We start from the raw sequence: 13849 nt of genomic DNA on the forward strand, positions 1-13849 counted from the left end.
TGCACCTGCCTACTTAAGTTGGAGAAGATGGTACTTAATAGACTAGAATGTGGTGGACGGCGGTGAAAAGGGAGGTTAGGAGAAGCTACGAGTTCAAGAAACTATGTGAGAAATTCTTATTTAATATTTTTGTTTAAAGCCTCTGGCACCAAACATAGAATGTGCAAAAATTGCTGATGACAGGTTGTTGGGAGGCATGGTCAACCCCAAGGAGGACCAGAATATCTTTCAGGAAGAACTGGATGATGTTGACAACTAAAATAATAGAAATGTCATGGTGTATAGTAGTATAAAGTGCAATGTAATGCAGTCTTGGGGATTCATGAGAATTCCTGACTGCGAAACTCTCAGTTGATAGCAGGCAGGGGGAGGACCTGGGGGATCGCAGGATGACTTGAAGCCACTGGCGTGATAAAGCCCTGAAATAAGCAAGTACAATCACAGGACACACCCAGTGAGGCACTTCCAGTAGAGAGGGAGCTGTTAGGGCCATGATATAGGGCACTGGAGATGCCTCTTCTGGAAACAGTGTGCATAGTTTTGATCCCCTGTCTTCATGAAAAATGAGTTCAACTTGGAACAGATGCAGAAAAAGGTTTGTAGGCTGATCAGTGGAGTGGAGAGCCTGTTTCATGAGAGGAGATAGAAGAATTTGGCTTGTTCAGACTATCAGAAAGGTGGGGAGGGAATCTGACTGCTGTCTATAAAATACATCGGGAGGAAAAACACCAGGGAGGAAGAAAAGCTATTTAAGCTAAAGGACAATGTTGACATGAGAACAAATGGGTATAAACTGGCCATGAATAAATTTAAGCTGGCAATTCAAAGTAGGTTGCTCATCTGCTCTTCAATAGCAGCACACATACTAAAATTGGAGCCATACAGAGAAGATTAGCACAGCCCCTCTGCAAGGATGACATGCAAATTCATTAAATGTTCCTTTTAGTTTTTTCATTTGGGTTTTTGTTGTTTTTTTTTTTGCTTTGTTTTGTTTTTATCCTCAAAAAGGGGAGTCTGTTGTGCACTGGCAGAAGTCTGGCAAAGATGCAAAAAGCCTGAGAGCTTGGGGAGAGCCAGGCTCCTCAGGCTGGAGGCTAAAGGAAAGGCTGCCAGCCTGGGATGGGAAGTTGCCCAAGGGACTCAGAGTGCCCTGGCTACATGGTTCCAGCTGATTGAGAAAAGAATAGCTCTCCGACAGCAGTAGGGGAAGAAGGAAACATCGGAGCAGAGCACACCTATGGAAAACTATGTGCTGAATTGCCCTGGGCAACACTTGGTTACTAGCTCTTATGCCATGCAAGAAAAAACTGCATTAGCATCTCTGGCTCTAATCCAGGGGTAGCCAGCCTGTGATACGTGTGCCAGACATGCATGGGAAGCCTCCATGCATGCAGCAGACTAAAGAGGGGCGAAGCAGCCCAACAGTAGATAGGACAGGGAGCTGAAAGCAGAGCTGCACCTTTGGCAGGGAGCTGAAAGTAGATCAGCAGATTGGACAGGGCAAGGGGATCAGAGTCACCCTTGGGGAGGGGGTAGGCCTTAAATTGCGGCATGCCGGCCAAAAAGGTTGGTCTGCCACTGATGTTGTCTCTGAAACCTACTCAAAAGGACAATATAGGAAGAACTACAGTGAAAGGCAACACATTAAGGAGTGCATTAATTGCAGGAGAGAGACAGATATGCAGAGGGTCACAGTACTGTGTGGAGTGGGAGTGGAATACCCAGTGTCCATCCAGGTAGATCCCCCCACTGCAAGCAGTCCCGCTGGGCTCAGGGAAGGGCTGTTCTCTGTGTCATGAGAGGAAGTATCTGCAGGATCAAGGAACATAGACACACAGCACAGCGCAGCAAGGCATGGAGATGTCTCTGTGTTGCTAACAGCCATGCCTCCATAGGGTCATGGGGTTTCAGGCCAGTAGGAAATATGACCTCCTGCATAATACAGACCCAAGAATCTCACCTCGTGATGCCAGAATGGTGGTTGAGCTCTGGCTGAAGATACCTTGAAGGAGACCCCCACTTTCCAGATGAAGTCTCCTGGCACATACTCTGGTAAACAGATTCTTCTGTATCACTGGGTACTTCTCAGCCACGGGCAAGACATTTATCCACTAGCTCATATTAGTAGCCCCCTTTTTGGGAGCTCTGTTTCTTAGGCTTGGATGTTGCACTGTTTGTGTGGGTGCACCCATGTTGAGGAATAGGCAACCTGGATCATGGTGTACGTGTATGAGGTCTAGTCAGGTGCTTGATGAATCCGCTTGTATGGAGTCCTGTGACCATCACACCAAGACCTTTGATGCATAACGCCTAGGCAAGAGTATGGAGGAGTAGAGGCTGTCCAAGACCTGCCATCCCCCCTTTAGACCCATTGAGGCAGACTCCAAAGGCCAGACCAAATCAGATGTTGAGTGCCTCGATGGTTGTAGCTCCTGGCAGACAGCAACAGAGAAGAACTACTGCTGTCTGCTTACCTGATCCTTAGCCTTTCTCCAACCAAGGAGTACCCACAAGGCATTGGGAGCTAGCATTTTGAGTTGCCCTATACTCCTCTTACTCTGGAGGTTGCAACATGGCACCTCTGGTGGTATTTTATAGGAGCTACCCTGCCACAAGTAGCCCCACCATGTTGCCTTTTGGGCCCTCCAGTCAGGTGCAGTTTATGGTCATACTCAGGACCATATGTTGAGTAAATGGGGTTTTTTGGGGGGGGGTTTAATTGAAATTGCCATATTGGTAACAGCCCCAGTGTGGGTCAAGTCCTTTATATTGACATAGCCTACTCCCTTCTTATATGGAAATAGAACTATTTCTATGGGGTTAACGCATCTTTCTACTGATAAAGAAAGCTGTGTGTAAATGAGGGGGTGTTGTGCTGTGCTAGTTATACCGGCACAATTAAAGTAGCTTTTCATGTGTGGATAAGCTTTTAGAAGCACTTTCTGATTCCTTCACGCTCATCTGGAGTGAGGAGTGATTCAGGGGAAGGATCACAGTCCTGAGTGCAGCCTGCTGGCTGGATTTCCAGGGGAGCGTGATTGAAAAAAGAACACTTAATGGCATCTTTAAAATGCTTCACTTAGAAGCAGAATTCATTGTGCTCTCACCTAGTCTGAGCAGGGAGACGCCTGCTGCTTACTTCTACAAAGCTGCAGCTGATCATACCATTAAACTCATTACCTGACTGTTCAGCTCCACGTGGTATGTGGAGGGTTAACCCCAAGCAAGAGGGCTGTTGTCAGAGGTTTGAAGCCCTTGCAAATGAGCTGTTTACCAGGGTGTGTGTTAGGAAGCCGGCAGGTAAAGACAGGAAGCATGGAGGTTGTGTGTTGATGAAGGATCCATGCAAATGATGAGCTGTGTGATGAAGACAAGCCAAGATTAAGTTATCTGTGGTGCAGTGCAGTGGCAGAGAAATTGCAGTCTCTTTGGAAATAAGCCGAAGGGAAAGGCATGGCCTGGTATATTTTTTTGTATTGGTCATCACGGAAAACAATAGCAAGATCTTTCTTGCTGTCTTCTTCTGTTCTTGAGTGTAAGAATTTGGGGCGTGCACCAGGCTCTCCTCTGTATCACGACTAGCAAATCAGTGTCCTGGTCCTGGGCAGAGCTGCGAGTTCTCCATGTGAGCAGGATGGCAATGTCATCAGAAAGGAAAACCTGGCTCTTGCAGCTTGGGCTTCTGCTGCTGAAGAACACAGTCCTGGAAGGCAGTTGAACAAGGATGCCGGTCACCGCCCATCCTCATGTCATTGTGCCAACACCTATCAGGCGACTGCGCGCACACACGCACATGCACACACACACACACACACACACACACTCTCTCTCTCTCTCTCTCTCTCTATATTGTGGGGCTGTGAAGGAGCTGACTTCTCCATAGCTAGAAGAGATCTCTCAGACGTCCTCGTGGCTCAGATGCTATAGATCTACCCTGAGGTAGCTCAGGAGAGGCTCTTGTGGCTTTACTGAGGATGCTTTCTTTTCCCATCCAGAGAGGATCTCCATCTGATACAGTTGCAAGCCAGGGAAGCCTGGGGCTCCTCGGTGGGAAGGGAGCACGGCTGATTCTTTCTGTGACCTTGCTTTATCTTCCAATTTACTCCATCCTTGCACTGGGAAGCTGGGGGACTAGGGGCTGCCGCGCTGCTATTGGAACCCAGGCCGGCCTTGACCCCTAAGCATTTGGGGGCACTTTTGGCTGCCACTGTCAAAACTCGATGTGAACTGCAGCCCGGTCTCCTCCTCTGCCTATCCTGGGGCCGTGTGCTGCTTGTCAGGCAGGCTGAAGCTGTGCGCTGTCATGCAGTAATCCCCTTCTCTCTTTCTCCTGCCTGGAGCGGAGCCTGCAGAAGCCAGCTAAATCCATCCCTTTGTTTCTCTGGCTCTTTAAGGCATATTTATTTATTTGATTCTTTCCCTGCTTCCTCTGCAGAAGGAAATGGCCCCGCCGTCTGTTCTGCTTCCCTTGCTGCGCATCTCTCGGAGACAGTCCGACAAAACAAACTCCCAGTTTCCCCTCAAAGACCATCTCTCATCGCTCTGTCTTTGCAGTAATGGGATCCTCACCCAGGAGCCCAAACTTCTGCAGGGATTTCTATCATGACCTGGTGTCACCTCCCGTTGAAGGTCAGTGGACTCTCCCTCCGTAGACTCCACAGCAGGCTGGAGATCTTGGACACTGCATGCAGCTGGAGAGATGATGCTGGAGGGATCCATTCCAGTGGGGAATCACATTAGGAAAAAGGCAGGCTGGAGCAGGCAGACATCAAGGGTCCAGCCTGGCAGTGAAGAAGGAGACCGGATTCTGGTCTCCTCCCCTTGCCTCTGTCAGCACATTAATCTTGGATGACTCGGAGAAGATCAGAGCAGGTGGATTTTGGTGGACGGGGATGGAGGATGGCATGAGTAGGCTGACTGGTTTTTCACTCACTGTCTAACAAGGGCTCCTGTTGTGTTCAGGTGCACTGTGGCAGGTGCCTAGTACAGGTTAGGATTAGGGTGGCTTTAGCTATGTCTACATTGGGCCTTGTAAGTCAATAGATATTATTCTGGAATCAAAATGAACATAGGAAAGAGAGATGAGGTGAAACAGTATCAGTCAAGAATGGCAAAGTGGGCCTTGGGCCATGCTTTGGTGTTGGGTGGGCGGAGGAGGATTTGCATTCAAATAAAACATGGGTCCAACTCATTCAAATCCAGATGTGGTAGTCAGGGTAGGAACTCCTGTTCGTTCTGCTGTTTGAGTCCAGCTTACCTCACCTTCAACATGGTTGTTAAAGTTTGTAGGGAGTTTGGCCCTGTCCCTACAGATCAGCCAAACCATGGGCCACATTCTGCCCCCAGAAATGGTGGGAGTCCATGGGTGTGGTATGTGCTCGTTTTGAGGACACGATTTCACCCGACCGTTTGGACAGTGATTGCCTTTCACCAGAGATGGGTCTCAAAAATGGTTCAAAGCTAGCCCCCCAAAGCTAGTGGGGCCCAGCTCCCCATGCAATGCTTTTGTCCTATTTTGGGTCTAGGAAAAAACCCATATCTGGGCAAGGGGTCCCACAAGGAGGCCTCAGGGAGCTTCCTCTGACATTGATGGAACAGCCCACTTTGCCATTCTTGACTGATAATATTTCACCTCGTCTCTCTTTCCAGTTTTCATTTTGATTCCAGAATAATACATATTGGTTTACAAAATGTGTACGTTCTTTCATTATAATAAAACCCAAAGCTGAGCATGAAATCTGGCTGTTATTGACTTAAGGCACATATTTATATTTTTATTTGGCCTTTTTCATTATTTTAATTTTCATATCTGTGTCTTCCCCGCCCCCCCCTTATTGCATTTTTGGGGGCCTTTTGGAATAAATATAAACTTTCCAAGTAATTTTTTTTTAATAAAAAACATCATTTATGATTATTTTTCTTTGCCACTAAATGTCAGGCTCCTTGTCTAATTTCTTATAAACCTAGTTTAATGCCTTTCCTGGCATTGGCTAGGAATGGGATTTGAATATGCAGGAGGATATATTCCAGGGTTGGCTGTTATTGTAATTGTGTTTGTGCTCTCTGAGGTGAGACCCCTGCTTACAAGCAGCCCTCTGCGCGGACCGCAGCAGTGCAATAGGTGACAGTTCCCAGCTCCGTGCTCGCACGGCAGCAGCTTAGAAATGGAAAATATTTATTAGGTCTCTTAGTCCATCTCTGGCATGATTGGATTGTTCCTGCCCCTGTGTTACTCGTGCTCTTGATGGCCCTGTTCGACACCTAATTTTGACGCAACTAGCTTGGCCTTCAGTCCTGAACGGCCTTTTTCAATTCTCCTTTCAGCCTCCATTGGCTTCTATCCACCTCTGTCTATTCACAAGCCCACAACTCAGCCACTCCCTGTCGGGTTGTCTTGTCTCAGCTGCCCCCACCCCAGAAACCTGTGACTGTTCTGGTGACCTCCTCCAACAGACCTGGGGAGCCAGGAGCTGGAAGAGAAGGGCAGCAATGCAAGTAGAGAAGGAGGGTTTCAGGGTGAGGCAGTAGGGTCTCCACCATGGTCAGATGGGACAAGGTGGCTTGGCTCTGCAGTGCGTGTTAGTAGGGAATATGGCTGCTGTAAAATCAGCTGTGTTTAGATTAGACTGCAAGTCTAAACTCTCCAGTGCTTTCAAACATTTGGGCTATTCACCCCTTTCTCCCACCCATAGCAAGCTCCTTGGTGACAGTGACTCTACAAGTGAGCCATGAGGCATTGCTGTCCTGGTTCCCAGAAGACGGCTTCGAGTTGCTTCTCACACCAGACACGGGGGATGCTGTCAGTCAGGACCCTGATGCTTTAGTAGAGCCCCGTGGGAGGCTGCCGGCAGGAGCATCACGAGCGATTCATGTGGAAACTGAGCTACGCTGCCAGAAACTGCATTTGCCCCTTGCCTTTACAGTCCTAAAAACTGTGCACAAGTACACAGTTTGTCACCTACCTGGGGCCCCCGCATCCTCCAGCTTGCAATTCTCAGATGGACTCCATCCCTCTTTCGTAGCACACGATGAAGCATCTAACCTTTAAGTTAGTAGGGCCTCGACTTGCATCTCTTCTTTCCATCATCATCCCCAATGAAGCCAATAGGCTTATGTGCCTCATGTACAATTAGACACTCGGCCCTTGCCCCCTGCCAATATACTGACATCCCTCCTAGTAAAAGTGCAGGCGGAGGTCACTCCAGAGGACACCGGAGCTGCTGTTTGGACTGGTGCTGCATCATGGAAAAGCCTGTTCAGTTCCATTCATGCAAATAATGAATGACAGTCGTATAAACACTTCTTTTCACTGCTGTTTAAAGCTGTCACTGGGTTAAAGTAGTAATGGAAGCGCGTCCCAACTGCACGGTAATTATGTGGCAAATCTCTTTATTATGGAGCATCAATCAGCAGATGAGGTAGCTGCAAATAAGATCTCTCTGCTCTTCCAGTGATGTTCCCAGCACGAAGCGCCCAGCTCCCTTCGTGGTGCCGCGTTCTGTAAGGTCTGCGTGTGCGTGCTCCCAGCGGATCTGATTACAAAGCAGCCCCAGAAAGAATCATTGTGCAAAGCACCTGCAAGGTTTTTTCTTACAGAAGGCAATCGCTCTGCGAAGCCAGTGATTCAAAAGAAAGTGGACTCTCCGAACCAGCATTAAAATAATAGTTATCTCCCATACTGCTGGATAGGTGGGAACGGGCTTTACCAAAAGTAATTTGAGAGAGCGAGATAAGAGGCAGGGAGAAGGGAATTAATCATATCTCATGGCCAAATGCACACACAAATGCTGGTCCTCATACATCACCAGAGGAGTACATGGCTGCCTCCAGGCAGCCGGAGGAGTGCATCACTGATCTTTGGCCTGAAGTGGCTTGTGTGTTCAGCTACAGCCCATGCAGTTGCTCTGTGCAGAAGCAAGCTTGTGCGTGATCTCCTGGCTCGCTGTCCCTGCCCCCTGCTTTCGGTGACTTGGGGTGAGCCTTTCAGAGTGACTTGGCTTGCCCTGTTTTTACCTTGCTACAACAATCTTCCCCCCACCCCGTTGGCTCTGAAGAAGCATTACTCGTCCAGGTAGACACCGCCGGTTTCCATGAACCTAGCTGTACGAGTACAGCAAGTAATGCATGTGCTTGAGGGTGGGCTTTCCCTGGAAGGTTAGCTCAGAGGACTGGCACCTGGGCCCGAACGCTTGGCTTTTCTGAACTTTGGTTAGCAGCACCAAAGTCATACCTTGGTGCTGTGTTTCCCCACCCTGCCGTGAGCATCTCACACCTCTGGGGCTCTGTGGCATGGTCCTTTGTGCTGCAATAAGCTGAGACCCTCCATTGCTCTTTCCCAGTGTTGGAGAACTTTTCTGCTGTCCTGGACATCAGGAGGGAATTGTGGGAAGGCATCAGAGGACTAAGCTCTTGTGTAATTTAGCCTGTGTATCCCCACTGCTGTGCTGCGACGTGACAAGCCTGAGTGAACGACGCAGAACCTGAGGTCGAACCCTGAATCCCAGGCAGGCCTGGGTCCGACAGACCAGTAGGCAAGATGGCAGGCTTTGTGTATGGGCGCAGTGGAGGTGTTACAGACAAACCCTGAGTCTGAACTAATGCAAAGTCTGCCGTGAAGACAGACCCTAAGTGTCTGTGGGGCTGAGACCCAAGACCTTTGGGTGGAAACCCGAATTGAAACGGTGGCTTTCTCTTCTTCTGTTGTATTCTCGCGAGCCTCCCTGGCATCTGTAACACCAGGACAAGTCTGAAGATCACTCCAAGGCCTCCCGATTCATTTTTCTCTGCTCTTTCCGGGGTGGTGGTGATGGTGGAATGAATTCCCTTTTCTACAGGCTGCAAATCCCTTCCCTCCCCCAGCCTCCCAGTCCCCTGACTATTGTGCCGTCAATTATTCCAGGAAAAGGCTGATCAATCTTGTGTCTAAACACTATAATGAGACTCTGCTTTTCATCACTGAAAATGCAGAGATCTTTACTCTGATTAATCTTCTTTTTGAGCCGGGAGCCGGAGAACGGATGCAAACACCTGAGCCTCGTGGAGTCAATTTCAGCGAGAATCACAGACGTTTCCCCAACCGGCGAGGGGCTTTCATTTCATTTCATCCTGCTGCCACCGCTATCAGCAGCCAGGATCTAGACTGCAGCTTTTGCGATGAAAAAGATCCCAGGAGAGATATACATCTTGCTCACGCTCGTACAGCCACACGCACCAGCCTTGGCCTAGTCCAATGTGCTTGTAGCTGGGGACAGCCACGGGTGAAATGAATTTCTGGCCTTTCACTATCTTCCCTGTCCTTTATTCTCCAAGGGTAAATCTTTACTGCTGCCTGTTTCAGCCCTCCCCACTCATCCTCTCCTCCCTCCCAGCTGTATCTCTATTTTTTATCGTCTCTCTCTCCCTCTACCATAGCTTTTCCGACACACAGGAGCTAACGTTGAAAGGTAAGGCAGGTTTTTGAACAGAGAGTAGAGGAAAAACCCCAGAGCTGCATAACACGAGCTACTTTCTGCCAGGCTCAGGTTGCTGGGCTGGAAAAATGCATCTTCAGGTGTCATTGTGGGGGCAAAGGTGATACCCACTGGGCCTGGAGGTGAATTTAGGTTGTGCTTTCTAAGGAACTTCAGGATTTCTGCTTCAAGCCAGAAAGGCCCATATTCTCTGGAGCCCAAGATTCAGACCCTACTCAGGTCAGTTAACCCCTGAATCTTTCTAAATTCCCCATGGTTAGCAGCAACCGAATGGAGCTTAGTCAGCCATGTGCAAGTCTTTTACAGAAGACTAAACACACCCAAAGTCCTCTGTGCTTTGTGTGAAGATAAATGCTAGAACAGTGTTTCGTCTATCCAGTTTCCTCCCCTCCACACACCCCTGCCGGTGGTGAAGTCTGTGCTGTTTGCTGATTCACAGCCATGCTCCCAGAGATGGCTCCGTGACAATGGCTCTGTCAGTACACGGTTGTAAATCATCGCTGGAATCCTTTGAGAAGAAAGGCGCCATATAGACAATAACATTATGCTCCATTATTAAAGGTGGTAGGATGATGAACATGCTAATTGCGAGGACAGCGGAGAATGCAACTTGCTCTCAAGCTCTTCTAGTATAATTTGGAAGCGATATCTTGGCAGGTTACATGGATTCGAGTTATGCTTCCCCCAGGGCCATGCAGCAGGGCTCCTGTTTGGAGGTGGAGATCTAGATGGTTTGGTTCATTTGCTGGTGTGCATTATACTTCAGTACAGCATTTTGTGATAAGAGAGGCGAGTTGTCCTGCATTCCTCATGGATACCTGAGTATATATCATCTTGTTCAGGACTTTAAGACAAGGTGGCAGCTTGTCTCATTTCATCGTATTATGCTTCTCTTGGAACATGACTTTCCTTTGCAGAGATGTCTTCATCCCCTGTATTAAATAGACAGAGGTGTGTATTCACAAGTGGAAGTCCAAGCCTGGGCTTGATATAGGAACTAGTTTTTCATAGCCAAATGTCACATGGTAAGATTTGAGGAAAGGAACCTCTGTGGTAACCAGCTATCAGCAGTGAAGGGTCTGTAGATGAACCCCTGCTGAATATTAACCATTTAACTGCAGGTTGTGGCATCTCAGCCTCCAACATTACGGGTTTCCCTTCCTGTAGAGAGAGAGTCTGGACTTGAAGCACTAACTAGGCCCCGTAACTCATTATTCTCTTCTTTTCCTCCAAAGAAGTTGCAGGTAACAGCAGTATTCCAGCATGACTCCGTCTGGGGACAGATTAGGACCCACTCAGCTCAGTAATGGACTTCAACAGACTAGTGGTGGCCTCTTATGCTCTGAATACTGTCTTCCAAATCACTCCTGCTCTCACCCACACCACACTGACCATGCAAGTGTCTCCTGGAGCCAAAAGGACATCAACGTCTGTCACAGCCTGGCGGGTGCCAACTGGTGCTGAATCAGGTCATGGCTGTCCCCAACCTCAGCTAGCTCCCAGGGAGATCACAGCTAGAGCAGGTAGGGAAAGCTTATTTCTTTAAAAAAACCCAAATCCTGTTCCATAGGAGGACGAGACAAAGACATTTACATTAAAAAATTATTAAGGGGTGGGGGGTGGAATGGACTTGCCCACTCTAGACAAGCCAATAGCCCAGGGGTTAATGCCACTTATTTGGGACGTTGGAAAATGAGACTCAAGATTTTCTTCTTCTTGTTTCATTCCAGGGCTTGAACTGAGATGTCTCATGTCCCACGTGAGTTTGTTCAGTGATAGAAAGTGGACCTGCTCCAGTGAGAAGGGCTGAGAGAGGCCTAACCCAACCCAGGCAATAGGCTTGTGGCCCAGGCTATCACTTGGGATACAGAAGAGTGATTCGATGCCTTGCTCTAAATCAAGCGGAGCATGGATTTGATCCTTGGTTGGCCACCTCCTAGGTGAGTGCCCTAATGACTAGGCTATAGGCTATCCCCAGGGAGTGCTGCTTGCTTGTTGTGATTGGAAATCTTGTCCTTATTAAACTGGAATGTGCATTCCCTAAAACAAATTCCTAATGAAAAAAGAAATGTTAGGGAATTCCTTCCTTCACGGCCATTCCCAGCCAGCCCCATCAAGCAGGCAGCCATTGGCCTGGGACAGTGCTGTTGGATCGTGCAATTCAAGTACTCTGGTAAGTGCTTTGTGGAAGATGTTGCATGAGTCATCATTTCCTTAATCAGGATGGACGCCATCCAAATCCCCCGCTGACTGCTTCTTGAACATCAGCCCCAGGGTTGGGAGCACCACATGACATTTTCTTGCTGTCTTGTTCCCGCGTTAATTGGACTCTGTCCATACGCTTGCCAGCTCACTCCAATCTGGACTCTTGAAATTCATCTTGGGTTAGTCACTGACATCATCAAGTGCAACCGTGTGAAATCGTTCTCCATACGTAGCGGTGCCAAGGTTGCTCAGCCCATGTAATTGGAGGGGGGCTTCTGTAGGGTGGGAGGTGGGAGCTGTCTGGGGAATTCACAGCAGAAGGCTGGTAAGTGCGTAACTACTGATTTTTCACAATGTTCCTCACTGGGTTATGATCACATCAGGAGGCTGCTAAATTGGGCTTGGGCTCTCACAAAGGGAAACCCATCAAGGTTTTTTGGACTACTGAGCCAAACAGGTTCTCAAAGCACTTCATTTTTTACAAATTTTTTTGCTTCCTGCCCTGAAGTAGAAATGAGAGATGGAGACAAGGGGCTCCCCTGATTTCAGCACTGCTTCTTGGTCACTGGGGATTCCTGATGGCAGAGAGGGGGTCGGCGGAGAGTGACTTTTCTTGTCCGCTCGTTGTTTCGCTGTCTGAAACCCAACATCCCCTAGCTCCACCGCCTGATGCTGTCCAGAGCACATCAGCAGAGGGAGCCTGCTCTCTTGCTATCAAATCAGATAGGCTTCCCTTCACAGTTTGGTGCCAGCGAGCTATTCACAGGCCTTCTGGCTGTAGGCAGAGAGTCGGTGCCTGGAAGCGAATGCCTCCCCAGGGAAGACAAGGAGGGTCAAACTCTGCTGGTGTTTCTTCCTTTCCATATTACCTCTCATCACACAGCTCCGAGGTTGCAGTTCACCCCTAGCCAGCAGCAGCACTTCTTGCTGTGGTCCATGCAGCTCCAACCTACCGTATCCTGTGCTATTTGACTCACCAGAATGTCCCCCTCAGTTTCATCAGTGAGTCCTACTTCCACATGATGGCCTGGGCATGTCTCTCTCTGTCCAAATTCCCGGTCATGCAAAATCGGACCAAATACTTGGTTGTTTTCTGTTGCAACAATTGTCCTTTTTGGATTGAACTGAGAAAGGCCTGTCAAACTCACCTCACTGATGCCACGGAGGGAGAAGTGGTGAGGAACTGAGCCTTGCAGGGACACAACAGGAGAGGAGTCTCAGTTTTGAACTAGGTGCCCGGATGCTGCAGAGATAGACGTGCCTGAGACAGACAGGCCACAAACTGACTTGCCTTTTGTTTTCTCTAGCTGAAGAGCTATTGCGTTCAATCAGCCTTCTGCCCTTTCCTCTGGTCAAGGGAAGCTTAGCTTTAAAAGGCCCCCGCCAAACCCAGAATCCTTCACCTGCACAAAGCGTTTCTGCTGGGCTTTGAGATCAAGAACAAAAGGGATCTGCATTGCTGGCTGGAAAGCAGGACCTTTTTCTGCCTCCTCTAGAGGAGGTGAGAAGAGACAGATTCCTTCGAAGAGGCATGGAGCAGCTTAGTGAGGAGAAGGGAGTCTCCAGATGATTTTCCACGTGCTCACACCAAGGTGACTACTTTGACTGCAGGGGGGCTGCTGCCATTTAGATTGGCAGTGAGCAAGAGAAGAGTCTGGCTGGAGTTTGTCATCAGCAGCTCTCTGTAATCCTGTGGGAGTCTGTCTGCTGTCTCTTTATCACTCCTGTCTTCCATCTCCCTCCTCCCGCTGTTCTTCCCTTTCCAAATAACTGATTAAGCTGACCTGAGCATTATTACTGTAAACTCTAATTAACACCAGTATTTTGGTCTATGACCCCTCTTGCCATCTCCTTCCCCCCCTCCGTCGGGCTATTAAACCACCTTCTGCTGGGGTAATTTCATCTTTCTCTTCCTGACCCAATGGGCTGCACCACCTCTAACATCTGTAGAGGCTTGGAGGATGCATACCTAATGAGGACTCAGACATGGTCCTGCTCTAGAGAACAAACACTGCGGACAGATGGTCGATCATTACCCATTTTTATTAATTACTGCCTCTACAGTCTTTGATTGGTCCATATGGGAGGCTCTCACATGTAAGCAGAAGATTTAGCTATTCTGTTAAAAAAAAAAAAAAAGAAAAGAAAGACGGAACGAAAGAAAACCTTCTCTT

The 13849-nt window shown here is 48.5% G+C and overlaps 1 non-coding gene across 1 annotated transcript; it reads left to right on the plus strand.

Moving 5' to 3' along the window:
- Positions 1-840: 840 nt before the first annotated feature.
- LOC132244702 (U6 spliceosomal RNA) lies at positions 841-948 on the plus strand. Its single transcript, XR_009456439.1, has one exon. It is a non-coding gene; the product is annotated as a U6 spliceosomal RNA (small nuclear RNA).
- Positions 949-13849: the final 12901 nt, after the last annotated feature.

This window comes from Alligator mississippiensis, chromosome 13, assembly GCF_030867095.1.
Source record: "Alligator mississippiensis isolate rAllMis1 chromosome 13, rAllMis1, whole genome shotgun sequence".
NCBI lineage: Eukaryota > Metazoa > Chordata > Crocodylia > Alligatoridae > Alligator > Alligator mississippiensis.